General features: G+C 42.1%; 1 long non-coding RNA gene and 1 pseudogene across 1 annotated transcript in view; both read left to right on the top strand.

Annotated features, from left to right (window-relative positions):
* LOC149121586 (uncharacterized) overlaps positions 1-15,057 on the top strand; it is a 51,737-nt gene that overhangs the window by 31,767 nt on the left and 4,913 nt on the right. The gene's annotated exons all lie outside the window — the stretch shown is intronic.
* On the top strand, positions 13,186-14,333 carry LOC100340716 (olfactory receptor 7A17-like; annotated as a pseudogene).

Below are 15,057 nucleotides of genomic sequence, written 5' to 3'. Positions count from 1 at the left end.
TCTCTCTGTCTCTCTCTCTCTCACTGTCCACTCTACCTGTCAAAAAATAATATCCTATAAACAACTCTACTGGAAATGATGAAGTAGATACTGCTGGGGGCATGTTTTACAGTGACAATGGTGGACACTGTATGTGGAACTGAAATGGGAACAGTATACTTAGATGGGGACAAAACACAATGAGAAATTATAAAGCACACTTAAAGAGGCCAACACTGTGGGGTAGCAGGCTAAGCTTCTGCCTGCAGTGCTAGCATCCCATGTGGGCACGGGTTTGAGTCCTGGCTGCTCCTCTTCTGATCCAGGTCTCTGCAGATGGCCTCGTAAAGCAGCAGAAGGTGGACCAAGTGCTTGGGCCCCACATGGGAGACCCAGAAGAAGTTCCTGGCTTCTGCCTTTGGATTTGCCCAGCTCTGGCTGTTGTGGCCACTTGGGGAATAAACCAACAGATGGAAAACCTCTCTCTCTGTCTCTCCCTGTCTATATCTGTAATTGTACCTCTCAAATAAATAAACCTTTAAGCACACTTAACTATTTAATTCCACATTATCAGAAAGAGAAGTTAAATTAGTGATGGAGACAGGAATGATAAGTGTAAGAAAGAAAAACTGTATTCTCAGATTTTGCTGTGCTACAGATTATGGAAATGAACATAGTTACCACACGTGGTCTGTAGACTACATGAGTATTTTTCAGCACAAAAAGTACCTAGGAAGGACTTATTTGGAAGATGTTTAACTGTATTGTGATATATAAGGGAATTTCCAAATATTTTTGATCCCAGGTTGGGGATATTTTTGGGAAAGAAGGATGCTGAAGGGAAAAACTACAGTATCCTAGGAAAAGCAAAAAGATTACTGAATAATTCCATTGTACAGAGAGTTTGAAGTCAGTGTAATAAGAACTGCAGTAAAGAAACAGAAGAAAAAAATTCTATTTTCACAAACAGACCCAAGAGTAAGAGTTTCTGATGCTGAGAATTTGGTCCCTGCAGTGCCTGGCAGTTCTTCAGTCCCAAGGCAATTGGCCCATTTAGGATCTGTGTTCCTTAGACTGTAGATGAAGGGGTTCAGCATGGGGGTGACCATGGTGTACAACACCGAGGCCATGGCAGTTGAGTGCGGATTTTAAGAAATGGCAGAACCAAGATACACACCTATCCCTGTGCAATAAATAAGGAGACAATGGAGAGGTGAGAGGCACAGGTGGAAAAGGCTTTATTCTTCCCCTGAGATGACGAGATTGCACGGATGGCAGAGATGATCTTAGAATAGGAGAAAAGGATCCCAGCCAAGGGACCACCTCCCAGAAGCACAGATGTGAAATAGATCATGAGATCATTGATAAAGATGTCAGAGCAGGCACTGTGGAGCACCTGACTCAGTTCACAAAAAAGTGAGGGATTTCCAAATATATGCAAAATGATAGTTGCAGCACCACTGAGCTGTGTAACATGGCCTGCAGGACACTGAGGATCCAGGAAGCCAGGACCAGCTGCACACAGAACTGGGGGTTCATGGTGACCATGTAGTGCAGAGGGTGACAGATGGCCACAAACCTGTCATAGGCCATCACAGCCAGAAGAAAGTCATCCAACCCAACAAACAGGATGAAGAAGAACATCTGGGTGATGCAGCCTGCATAGCTGATGGCTTTGCTCTGCATCTGGATGTTCACCAGCATCTTGGGGACGGTGGTGGAGGTGAAGCAGATGTCCATCAGACAGGTTGGAGAGGAAGAAGTACATGGGCGTGTGGAGGTGGTGGTCTGAGAGGATGGCCAGGACGATGAGCAGGTTCCCAGCCACAGTGACCAGGTACATGGAGAGGAAGAGCCCACATATGAGGGGCTGCAGTGCTGGGTCCTCTGAGAATCCCAGGAGAAGGAATTCTGAAATTTGTGTTTTATTGTCTACTTTCATATATGTGATGTTCCTAGAAAACACAGAAACAGAACATGACACAAGGAATTATTATCACCTTCTGAAATGCTATTATTTATATTTACAGCCAATAATTCAATCTATTTTGTGTCTAATTCCAGTCTCCCATACTGGATCCCTGTGCCAACTCTGATTAGGAGCTCCTGTCCCATACACATCCTTTCTCCTTGAGGACTACAGATGGAATGTTGACCTTATTCTGGGAACTGTCTGTAAATGAGCAGACAATGCAAGATAACAAATGTGCCTACAGTAACAGGAGGGGAAAAATGATGATGATCTATCAATAGCTTCTTAGAATAATGATCAAAATATATGTTTTGTTTGAAGGCAAAAAAAATTGAAATCCATGCATAGCTGTTTCATAATAGGCATTTCTCATGGAATTTCTGTTGATCCTTCATATATGTGGATTTCAATATGTGTTTACACTGAAATAAAGTTGTATTTTGGGAAGCTGACATTGTGACATAGCAGGTAAAGCTTTTGCCTACAGTGCCAGCATCCCATATGGGCACCGGTTTGGATCCCAGCTGCTCCACTTTTGACCCAGATCCCTACTAATAGCCTGGGAAAAGTAGCAGAAGATGGTCCAAACATTTGGGTCCCTGCATCCACGTGGGAAACCCAGATGATGCTCCTTGTGGCCATCTGGGGAATGAACCAGTAGATGGAATAGATGGAAATTCTTTCTCCCTCTCTCTCTGTCTGTAACTCTGACTTTCCAATAAAGAAATGAATCTTTAAAAGCTTATCATTTAGGCTGGTACCATGGCTCAATAGGCTAATCCTCCATCTGCGGTGCTGGCACACCAGGTTCTTCCCAGATGGGGCACCAAATTCTGTCCCGGTTGCCCCTCTTCCAGTCCAGCTCTCTGCTGTGGCCCGGAGTGCAGTGGAGGATGGCCCAAGTGCTTGGGCCCTGCACCCACATGGGAGACCAAGAGAGGCACCTGGCTCCTGCCTTTGGATCAATGCGGTGGGCTGGCTGCAGTGGCCATTGGAGGGTGAACCAATGGCAAAAGGAAGACCTTTTTCTCTGTCTCTCTCTCTCTCACTGTCCACTCTGCCTGTCCAAAAAAAAAAAAAAAGGTTATCATTTGACTCTATCGTACACGGAGTATTTGAATTACCTTAGCGCTCTCTCATCAGGGAAAAAATATGATATGAAGAAAAAGAAATGAACTACAAAGGCGAAAGCACAGGTTTTCATGGAAAGCCTGAAAAAGGGGCAGAATTCACTCTTCCCACACCACATACATTTTTACAGAGGAATGGATCCCAGGCAAAATGTTGGCCTCAATGGTGTGATCATGTTCTGCCTTCTGTCTAAAAGCATGTTAAGAATAAAAATATTAAACACCTACCCAGTAAACAAGAAAATAAAATAGGCTCAATGGAGAAAAAAATCTAATTATCTCAGTTGAATCCTGAGCAAACACGTAGGAAGACATTCACAGATTGGAAACAGTCCAATAGGAAAAAATATGAGTGGAGTCAGCACTGTAGGGTAGTAGGCTAAGCTGCCACCTGCAGTGCCAGCGTCCCATATGAACAACTGTTCGAGTCCATCTGTTCCACTTCCGATCCAGCTCCCTGCTAATGCACTTGAGAAAGCAGTGGAAGATGGCCCAAGTGCCATTGTGGGAGACCCAGGAGAAGCTTCAGGCTTTGGATCAGTTCAGCTCTGGCTATTGTAGCCATTTGGAGAGTGAATCAGTGGATGGAAGATCTTTCTCTGTCTCTCCCTCTCTCCATCTGTAATTTTACCTCTCAAATAAATAAATAATCTTTAAAAATATGAGCAAAGAGAGTACTGACAATTCAAAAAAGAAAATAGACCAAACACTCCAAACACACACACAAAATTGAGTCATTTTTAGAACAGTAGAAAAGTTGTTTGTGCCTGTTCTTTATATATTGGGCCTGTTGGGTTTTGTTTGGTCATGTGGATGACACGGTCCCCTTTCTCAAAATCTGCAGAAAATGGAACTTACTGACTCAAGTAGTGCAGAAGCATTTTGAACATTTTAAAAGCAGTGAGGATAACACAACTGGGTAGATAGACTTGACCACACAGATGTATATACACTCAGACAATCCCCCAGATAAATCTATGCATAGAGAAAATAACTGAATCACAGACAGCAAAGGTGGCACAATTTCCAAGTGTTACATTTTAAAGCATACGGTACATAAAGCAGGAGTAAAAAAGCCACTATGACTGCATGGTGCAAAAACAAAGAACTTGAACCAACACTAGAGAAAGTAAATTATTAACAAAATCACCAATATATTCAGACTCACCCATAAGGGAATAATTGCAAATGAAGCTCATTACTGTAGGCCCTTTTTACATGTTCAATAATGTGTTTCTTCTGAATATCTGGCATGAAGGAAGATTGATGCAGACTATGCACCTCATGCACTTCCATTGCAAGGCAGTGTTAGCAAGCAACCTTTGGTCAGATTCCTTCTTTTCAATGTGGAAGTGTACTCAGATATGCTCCATCTTAAAAATATTATCTACATATTATCTACATATATTATCTACATATCTGTGTACAGAAAATACCTGATTTCTGTATTCTCTATCATTGCAAATATTCTTGTATTTACATTCTACACATCACACCTTCCGTTCCCTGCTCTAACAGGGTTTCCACTACCATCACTTCAAAGTCAACACTCACACTCTCTTGCTGAGTTCCATGGCTGCTTCTCTTCCTAGCATCATAAATAAACACATCAATGAATCAGTCAATCCAGAGATCTTTCATTTCTGGGCTGGCATGGATTGTCCCTCAGATGACCTTCAGATGAGCTATCTCAGCTCTCCCTGTTCCTGAGCCTTTCCTGCAGCACCTGCTGACTTTCTGGGCTTACCTGGATGAGATCTGAACCATCTGCCACACTGAGGGCAGCACAGATTCTTTGTGGGGTCCTAGGGAAAGAGCAGGTGAATGTTAAACCCACAGGAGCCAGAGATTGGAAGCTGACTACCTTCAATTCTGCTCAGCTGTGTGGAATTACTTCCCTTCTGAATGAAAAAAAAATAGAGAGAGAGAGAGAGAGAGAGAGAGAGAGAGAGAGAAATTTACCACGCCTAACCTGGGTGTGTCACCTTTGGCACACCCTTAACCCTGAAGAACCAAACAGAGCTCTCTGGCCACACCCATCACCAGCCTCTAAGGATCTATCAAAAGCAGACAGTCCACTTAATACAGTCATATTATAATCAGAAAAAAACACCACAGCAAGAGAAGAAGAATCCAAAGACTATCTCCACAATGCCAAGCAACAAACACTGAAACCAAGGAAACAAGAACAAGGAAGACATTATGATGCCCACAAATGAACCGAACACCCCCAGCCAAAATTATGAAGATGATGAGATAGAAGAAATGCAAGATACAGATTTCAAAAAATTTAGGATAAGAACATTTAGAAGATTTAAAAAAATGCTTGAGCTACAGAAATCCTACATACATAAGATTTCAGAAATGAAATCTTAAGAAGGAATCAAAATGAAACACAGAAACTAGTGAATAGGAAAGTGTGATAGTGAAGAGAAATGAAAATGAAATGAAGAACTCAATAGATCAAATGACAAACACATTAGAGAGCCTTAAAAACAGAGTCAGTGAAGAAGAAGAGAGAATATCAGACTTAGAAGACAGACACAGTAAAGTATACAGTCAAACCAAAGAAAAGAAGAGGAAATTAGAAATCTAAAAAATATTCTTGGGAATCCACAGAATACTATTAAAAACCCAACATTTGGGTTCTAGGAGTTCCTGAAGGCATGGAGAGAGAGAAAGGATTAGAAGGCCTTGTTAGTGAGATACTAGCAGAGAACTTCCCGGATTTGGAGAAGGACAGAGACATCCTAATACAGGAAGCTCATAGAACCCCTAGTAAACATGACCAAAAGAGATCCTCACCACGAAACGTGGTAATTAAACTCACCACAGTGAAACATAAAGAAAAGATGCTAAAATGTGCAAGAGAGAAACGTCAGATTACTCTCAGAGGATCTCCAATTAGACTCACAGCAGACTTCTCATCAGAAACCCTACAGGCTTGGGGAGAATGGCGAGACATATCCCAGGTACTAAGAGAGAAAAACTGCCATCACAGAATATGAAATCCTGCAAAGCTCTCATTTATGAATGCAGGTGAAATGAAGACCTTTCATAGCAAACAGAAATTGAAAGACTTTGTGGCCACTCATCCAGCCCTGCAAAAGATGCTTAAAGATGTGTTACACACAGAAACACAGAAACATGGTCATCAATAAGAAAGAAGGTAAAGGAAGGAAACCTCACAGTAAAAGAACACAGGAAGTTCAAAGCACATATTAGAAAATATCTTTGGCAAATGGCAGGGCAAAGTTGCTACTTATCAATAGTCACATTGAACGTTAAGGGCCTCAACTCTCCAGTTAAAAGACACATATTGGCTGATTGGGTTAAGGAACAAAACCCATCTATTTGCTGCTTAGAAGAAACACATCATTCCAGCAAAGATGCATGCAGACTGAAAGTGAAAGGCTGGAAAAAGATATACCATGCCAACAGACATGAAAAAAGAGCAAGCGTAGCCATCTTAGTATCAGACAAAATAAACTTTAACACAAAAACTGTTAGGAGAGACAAAGAGGGGCACTATATAATGATTAAGGGATCAATTCAACAGGAAGATATAAAGATATCAATGTATATGCACCTAATTACAGGGCACTAGTTTATTTAAAAGATATGTTAAGGGACTTAAAGGGAGACTTAGACTCAAATACAACAGTACTGGGGGAATTTAATACTCCACTCTCATAAATAGACAGATCAACCAGACAGAAGATCAACAAGGAAACAGTAGATTTAAATGACACTATAGCCCAAATGGATCTAACAGATATCTACAGAAATTAGCAACTCAGGAATCCCTAGAGCATATGCAAACACATGGAGATTGAAAAACATGCTCCTGTCCAGCTGAAAAGCCCATGAGAGTATTTCAGGCATGGAAAGCCAAGACACTCTGGCAAAAAAAAAAAGACCTAAATGAAAGATCTCTGTGAGTGAGATCCCAGTGGAAAGAACAGGTCTTCAAAGAAGGAGGTACCTTTCTCTGAAGGGAGGAGAGAACCTCCACTTTGACTGATCTTGTCTAAGCAAGATAAGAGTCAGAGAACTCAAAAGGCTTCCATAGCCTTGGAAACTCATGACTGGAGCCCAGGGAGATTACTGATGCCATAGACAGGAGTGTCAATTTGTAAAGTCAACAACAGGAGTCACTGTGCACTTACTCCTCATGGAGGATCTCTGTCCTTAATGTGCTATACATTGAGATTTAATGCTATAATGAGAACTCAAACAGTATATTTCACTTTGTGTTTCTATGGGGATGCAAACTGTTGAAATCTTTACTTAATGTATACTAAACTGATCTTCTGTATATATAGAAAATTGAAAATGAATCTTGATATTAATGGAAGGGGAGAGAGAGCGGGAAAGGGGAGGGTTGTGGGTGGGAGGGAAGTCATCAGGGGGGAGGGGGAAGCAAATGTAGTCCATAAGTTGTACTTTGGAAATCTATATTCATTAAATAAAAGTTAAAAAAAAGTTTCCATAAAAAAAAGAAAAACATGCTCCTGAATGAACACTTGGTCATAGAAGAAATCAAAAGAGAAATCAAACTTTCTGGAAGTAAATGAGGATAACAACACAACATATCAAAACTTATGGGATACGGCAAAAGCAGTGTTGAGAGGAAAGTTTATAGCAAAATGTGCCTACATCAAGTAATTGGAAAGGCCCCAAAGAAATGATCTTTCAGTGCATCTCAAGGATCTATAAAAACTGCAGCAAACCAGACCCAAATCTAGTAGGAGAAGAGAAATAATTAAAATCAGAGAAGAAATCAATAGGATTGAATCAAAAAAAATTACAAAAAATCAGCCAAACGAGAAGCTGGATTTTTGAAAATATAACCAAAATTGACAGACCATTGGCCCAACTAACTAAACAAAAAAGACCCAAATCAATAAAATCAGAGATGAAAAAGGAAATGTAACAACAGACACCACAGAAATAAAAAGAATCATCAGAAATTACTACAAGGACTTGTATGCCAGCAAACAGGGAAACCTATCAGAAATGGATAGATTCCTGGACACATGCAACCTACCTAAATTGAACCAGGAAAAGATTGAAAACCTAAGCAGACCAGTAACTGAGACAGAAATTGAAACAGTAATAAAGGCCCTCCCAACAAAGAGAAGCCCAGGACCAGATGGATTCACGGCTGAATTCTACCAGACATTTAAAGAAGAACTAACTCCAATTCTTCTCAAACTATTCAGAACAATCGAAAAAGAGGGAATCCTCCCAAATTCTTTCTATGAAGCCAGCATCACCTTAATTCCTAAGCCGGAAAAAGATGCAGCACTGAAGGAGAATTACAGACCAATATCCCTGATGAGCATAGATGCAAAAATCCTCAATAAAATTCTGGCCAATAGAATGCAACAACACATGAGAAAGATCATCCACCCAGACCAAGTGGGATTTATCCCTGGTATGCAGGGATGGTTTAATGTGCGCAAAACAATCAATGTGATACACCACATTAACAGACTGCAGAAGAAAAACCTTATGATTATCTCAATAGATGCAGAGAAAGCATTCGATAAAATTCAACACCCTTTCATGATGAAAACTCTAAGCAAACCGGGTATAGAAGGAACATTCCTCAATATAATAAAAGTAATTTATGAAAAACCCACGGCCAGCATGCTATTGAATGGGGGAAAAGTTGGAAGCATTTCCACTGAGTTCTGTACCAAACAGGAATGCCCACTCTCACCACTGCTCTTCAACATAGTTCTGGAAGTTTTAGCCAGAGCCATCATGCAGGAAAAAGAAATTAAAGGAATACAAATTGGGAAGGAAGTAGTCAAATTATCCTTCTTTGCAGATGATATGATTATTTAGGGGATCCAAAGATCTCCGCGAGATCCCAGTGGAAAGAATGGGTCATCAAAGAAGGAGGCACCTTTCTCTGAAGGGAGGAGAGAACTCCCACTTTGAATATGACTTTGTGTAAACATGATAGGAGTCAGAGAACTCAAAAGGCTTCCATAGCCTTGGAAACTCATGACTGGAGCCCAGGGAGATTACTGATGCCATAAACAAGAGTGTCCTCTGAGAATCCCAGAAGAAATGTTGACAGTCATGTTTCATTGCCTGGTTCCATTTGGTTGAGATGATGACCAGGAAGGAGAAAAACAACATGTCTTCTCTTTTGCACGCACTGTCACTGCTCACAGAGTTGAAATGCATGAATCGTATTTACTTGTCAGAGTAGTGATTTACATATTTTGTGCATGGGTCTACCTGGTTCCATTTTGGAGACTCCCTGTTGGCAACCCTGAGTAGGGATTCTATTTGGTTCTTGCTTGGGTTTGAGCTCTTACTCTGCTCCCTGTTCCACCCTGGCTGGCAGCAAGTGTCATGTTATGTAGTTGTGTTCTTTCCACTGATGTCTGAGATGCAGATGATTTCCAGCTCCTGGCTTTCATGAGATAGAGCACCTCTCACCAGGTAGAGCAATGACTGCTGCAGGCATACGTGGAGTGATCCGGAGTATGCTAGATCACTCTGTGTCTCTTCCTCTCTGTGACTGCCTGCTTCTCGAGCAAATGAAAAAAATATATGTAAAAATATAAGAAAACACACTTTGTTTGTTTATATCCTTCCAGAGTCACCTATTTTTCTCTTCCCTTGGATCCTTGTTATACTTTTCCTGGAGCCACTTCTTAATTTCTGCTTCTAGTATCATCATTTCAACGCTAGCAATGAGTTCTGGGTGGCTGGTTTCAATGAACACTTCTGTTTTCCAGCATCACAGATAAATACAGTGAATAATTATCAAGCAAGCAGAGTAAGAATACAAGCTGTTTATCTGAAATAGACTTGCTTGGACATCAGGTGACTTCAAGGAAACATTCTCAGCTTTCACTCTCTCGGGGACTTTCCTGCAGTAGTGAGTGGGCTCTCAGGCTCACTTACATGAGTTCTCTCAGAAGATGACCCCCCCATCAGGACAAGTGATTCCTTTCTGGGTCTCTGATGATGGCTAGGGAAGCTTTAGAAGTCACAAGACAGCAGGAAGGAGTACGGCAGTGGTTCCAGAGTCAGATCAAGTCTCCAAAAGCAGCCACTGTGCTTTGTCCAGGTCGAGGTTGTATGCTTGATGGACCACAGCAGAGGGTGGTATTTACTGCTCCCTGTCTCTGTTCATTAGGCACAGCTCCCTCTTGGTGTTCCAGTCTCTACACTCCTGACTTCCCTGCAAGGACACTGGTGTGGGCCAAAAAAGCAAACATTTTTTTTCCTGGTGATTCTCTATTCCCAAGAGACCAGGTAAGAAGTCAGGTGTGTACTTAGCTGTCATTATTCTTTCTCTGTGAACTCCTCTGCCTCCTAGAAGTCAAATCTCCCACCAATTTATTTTTCTTGAGTTAAAGTTTTCTCCAGGGTCGAAAAACTTGTCTTGTTAGTTGCCTACGGCTTTCAAACATCTCTTGGCAATGCCAGCTCCTGAAATTTACAAAACTTCATATTCCCCTCCCTCTTCAAGATGGGGAAACTATGGTGGACATTTGTTGTAGCCATTAAGATGCTTTTCATATGGCTGTGACTCATATAATGGGCCCCTTTTTTCAAGTCTAGGCTCCACTTTCAATTCAGGTTCTGCTGATGCTCATTAAGCTGACAAATCATCTTGTGTATATGTATATCCAACCTCTCTTCTTGTTATTTCCTATGGTGTCTCTGTGATTTTCTAGTTTTATCTATTTCTGAAGGTTGCATCACCTCCACCATCACTTAGCATCAAATTTTCTTTATTCTTCACTCAGCATCAGCTTTTCCACTCATGTTCAGATCTTCACATAAGTGCAGTGATAACATTAGATTCATTTCCTGCTCACATTTTTAAAGACTTATTTGTTTATCTGAAAGGCAGAGGTACAGAAAGAGATAGAGACAGAGAGAGAGAGAGAGAGAGAGAGAGAGAGAGAGAGAGAATCTAGCATCTGCTGGTTCACTCCCCAAATAGCTGCAATGGCCAGGGTGGGCCAGGTTGAAACTGGGAGCCAGGAGCTTCTTCCAGGTCTCTGACATAGACACAGGTGACCAAGAACTTGGGCCATCTTCTGCTGCTTTCCCAGGCATATTATGAGGGAGCTGGATCCTAAGTGGAGCAGCCAGGTCTTGAACCAGCACCCATATGGGATGCATACATTGCAGGCCAAGGCTTAACTCCACCTCATCACAATGCCAGCTCCTCTCTCTCCCTCTCTCTCCCTTTCAAATAAAAATGAACAAAAATAAAAGGGTGAAAATGACCATACCAGAATAGAGTCCAAGGTTTATCTGTTCATGGGAGGCTTTCTCTTTTTGGAAGATTTATTTATTTATTTGAAAATCATAATTATACAGAGAGAGGAGAGACAGAGAGAGAGAGTGAGGTCTTCCATCTGATGGTTCACTCCCCAATTGGCCACAATGGCTGGAGTTATGCAGATCCAAGGCAGGAGCCTCGAGCTTCTTCCAGGTCTCCCATGTGGGTGCAGGGGCCCAAAGACCTGGGTCATCCTCAGATGCTTTCCCAGGCCATAGCAGAGAGCTGGATTGAAGTGGAGCAGCAGGTCTCAAACTGGCATCCATATGGAATGCCGGTGCTTCAGGCCAGAGCATTAACTTACCACACCACAGCACCAGCCCCCATGGGAGGTTTTCAAGCTGGAACTTGTGGGTGGCATTTACACATTTTTGTAGGAAAGAACTTGATTTGGCCTGCATGTGTCATGTCCATGCATTGCCCTATCCGTGCAGCCAGGAATGAGAAGGGCACAGTACAAACACAGCCCCAAAAGGCCACAGTACCTGTGTCTGTGTTTGTCTCTGTGTGTTTGTGTGCTTGTGTGCACCTGCTGTGAGGTGAGAACAGTGTTCAAGCTGAGTTACCTGGAATCATTATTCCAAGGTGACAATGTTACTCAGACAAGAACTCAATCAACATACGGTACTTAGAAGGAATCCTGTTCAAATCAGTGGTTGCCTTTTCAAACACAATGATAAAGTCTAATGGTGGATATTAGAGAATGGAAAGTGAAATGTGGGCCAGGGGTGGAGAAAGCTTGTTCTGTGCTCACTAGGTTACAATTAGGGAGAAGTAAGACATTGCTGGGTTCTGTTGCAAGGTAGGGCAACTATAGATCATGGAAATGCATGGTGAATTTCTCTGAAACAGAACTAGAAGGTAGGATTTTGGATGTTTTAGAACCTGAAGAAATGCCCCATTTTTGAGTAGATAGATGTATGCACCCATAGACACACCCTGATTGGACACAACACAAGCTAGGTAGGTACTCACATATCACGTAGGAGCTCAAAAATTTCTACATCTATTTACATTTTCTAATATTCAAAAGTATTTTAATTTTAGAAAACTGAAGAAATATAAATAGTAAAAATATTTAATCTCAAAAATGTGAAAGAAAGAGTGGGAAAGGGAGGGATGGAGGGGAGAGAGAAGAGGAGGGGGGAGAGAGAGAGGAGAAAAGGAGAGGAGGAATAGGAGGCTGGGAGGGATATATCATTCTATTCTTAGGATTGTACCCATGATCTTTGTTAAATCTGTTCTCTTTATGTTAGAGTAAATAAAGTTAAAAATGAATGAGATGCAAGAGGCTCCCGTGAGGATGAGGGAGTCTGTGTTGACACAGACATCCTGCGTCCCCCACCCCACCACTCTCCCTCTGCTCATCAGCACTGCCATCCTCACTTCCTTGGAATGCTCCTGTTCTGTAATAACAGCCACCAGGGGGCCTTGGCACTCATCATGTCCTTGATGTGATCCATACTTCCACAAATCACCTCGTGGCTGTGGATCTCTGGGCAATGACCCCCAGTTTCTAGTCCTACTTGAACAACTAGAAAAGAACACCCTAGACCCATTCTCCTTTATAGCTGCTTCCATTTTATTCACAGCATTTATTTGTTCTCTTATGTTCCATCTCCATCACTGGGATGTAGACAATTTTGTTCTTCTAAAATATTAGACTTCTGACTGACCAATGCTTGAAACATGATTAGAAGTCAATTTATACAGTTCAACTGTAGGAAATCATTACTTATTAAAATAGTAGAATACATACATGCACTTTAGAGAAAATGCTAAGTGGGAAAGAAACTCTGCTCAGAGATGCTAGTAAGAAATTTCAAATGGACTAAATGAGTCCTACAGGGACCAGATCCATGCACAGTGTATATAAATCAGTGTTTGCCTGCAACATATAAATGGTAGAATTTCCCCAATGTGAGCAATGGCTCCTCAGTGATCATGTAATTATCTCTTTCCTGGTAGTCGTCTCAACCAATGGCATCAGGAATGATTCACAAACATCAAGATTCCTTCTCCTGGGATTCTCAGAGGACCCAGAGCTGCAGCCCCTCATATGTGGGCTCTTCCTCTCCATGTACCTGGTCACTGTGGCTGGGAACCTGCTCATCATCCTGGCCATTCTCTCAGACCCCCACCTCCACACGCCCATGTACTTCTTCCTCTCCAACCTGTCCTTGGTGGACGTCTGCTTCACCTCCACCACCGTCCCCAAGATGCTGGTGAACATCCAGATGCAGAGCAAAGCCATCAGCTATGCAGGTTGCATCACCCAGATGTTCTTCTTCCTGCTTTTTGCAGGGCTGGACAACTTTCTCCTGGCCGTGATGGCCTATGACAGGTTTGTGGCCATCTGTCACCTCCTGCACTACATGGTCATCATGAATCCCCGGCTCTGTGTGCAGCTGGTCCTGGTGTGCTGGGTCATCAGTGTCCAGCATGCCTTGTTACAAAGCTTAATGGTGCTGCGGCTGTCTTTCTGCGTGCCCCTGGAAATCCATCACTGTTTCTGTGAACTGAATCAGGTGGCCCATCTTGCCTGCTCTGACACTTTTCTTAATGACATGGTCATATACTTCATACCTGTGCTGCTGGCTGTTGGTTCACTGGCTGGGATCCTGTGCTCCTACTCTAAGATCATCTCCTCCATCTGTGCAATCCCCTCAGCTCAGGGGAAGTGTAAAGCATTCTCCACCTGTGCCTCTCACCTATTGTTGTCTTATTCTATTGCACACATCTAGGTGTCTACCTCACTTCATCTGTTAGCCACAACTCACACTCACCTGCCATGGCCTCGGTGATGTACACTGTGGTCACCCCCATGCTGAACCCCTTCATCTACAGTCTGAGGAATAAAGACATAAAGAAGGCTCTGGAAACTACACAAGGGTCCATTGCTCTGGAGCTAAGAAAGCAGTGATAATCATAGGACTCAAATGCCTGGACCAGAAATCCTGATTCCATGACTAGATTGTGAAAGTAGAATTTTTCCTTCATTTTGGTTCCTGGAGTTGTGTTACTCTGATTTCCACCTGTCTAACTTGAGCAACTTGCTCATTAAGGCTTCTGCTCTCTTCGGTATCTAAACATCTTTCCTTTTCTTACTTTCCTGCTTTCCCAAAGACTTCCCAAACATAGAAGCAGTTGGAATTCACCATTGTCTCATGGTATGGTAGAATATTTTAAGAATAAGTTCTCTACACATGGTGTGTTCATACTGAGTACACTTTTGTTTGTTTTACTGAGAAACATTTTATGTTTTTTGCTACTCCCACAGTCAGACTACAGCTGGCAACTGAGGTCATTTACTGATGTAGGTTAGGAAAATCTGAGGCCACTGTCTTTCTCCTTTATCTCCATCATTCCTGGGTGTATCACTAACGGCTCTTCCCGATAGCGGAACTTAATACATCTGTGTCTTTTCTAACTGGTCATTGGCTTTGGGCTTTGATTCTCTCCTTTAGGCTCCTGTTTCTGTTTTATATCCAAGTGTCTCCCTCAACCAGTGCTCAACAGGCGCCTCCTGGAATCTACGCCATCATGTTCCTTAGATGTGTTTATTGTCATCATTACCAATTATGAATCCATATCGATTTGTAATGATAAACAGGAGTGGAGGTTTTTTTTTTTTTAAAGATCCTTAT

The sequence above is a fragment of the Oryctolagus cuniculus genome, chromosome 16 (assembly GCF_051225735.1).
Source record: "Oryctolagus cuniculus isolate XC-2025 breed Fujian yellow rabbit chromosome 16, ASM5122573v1, whole genome shotgun sequence".
Lineage (NCBI taxonomy): Eukaryota > Metazoa > Chordata > Mammalia > Lagomorpha > Leporidae > Oryctolagus > Oryctolagus cuniculus.
Note: the sequence above shows the minus strand (reverse complement) of the source record. Positions and strands in the feature narration are given on the sequence as shown.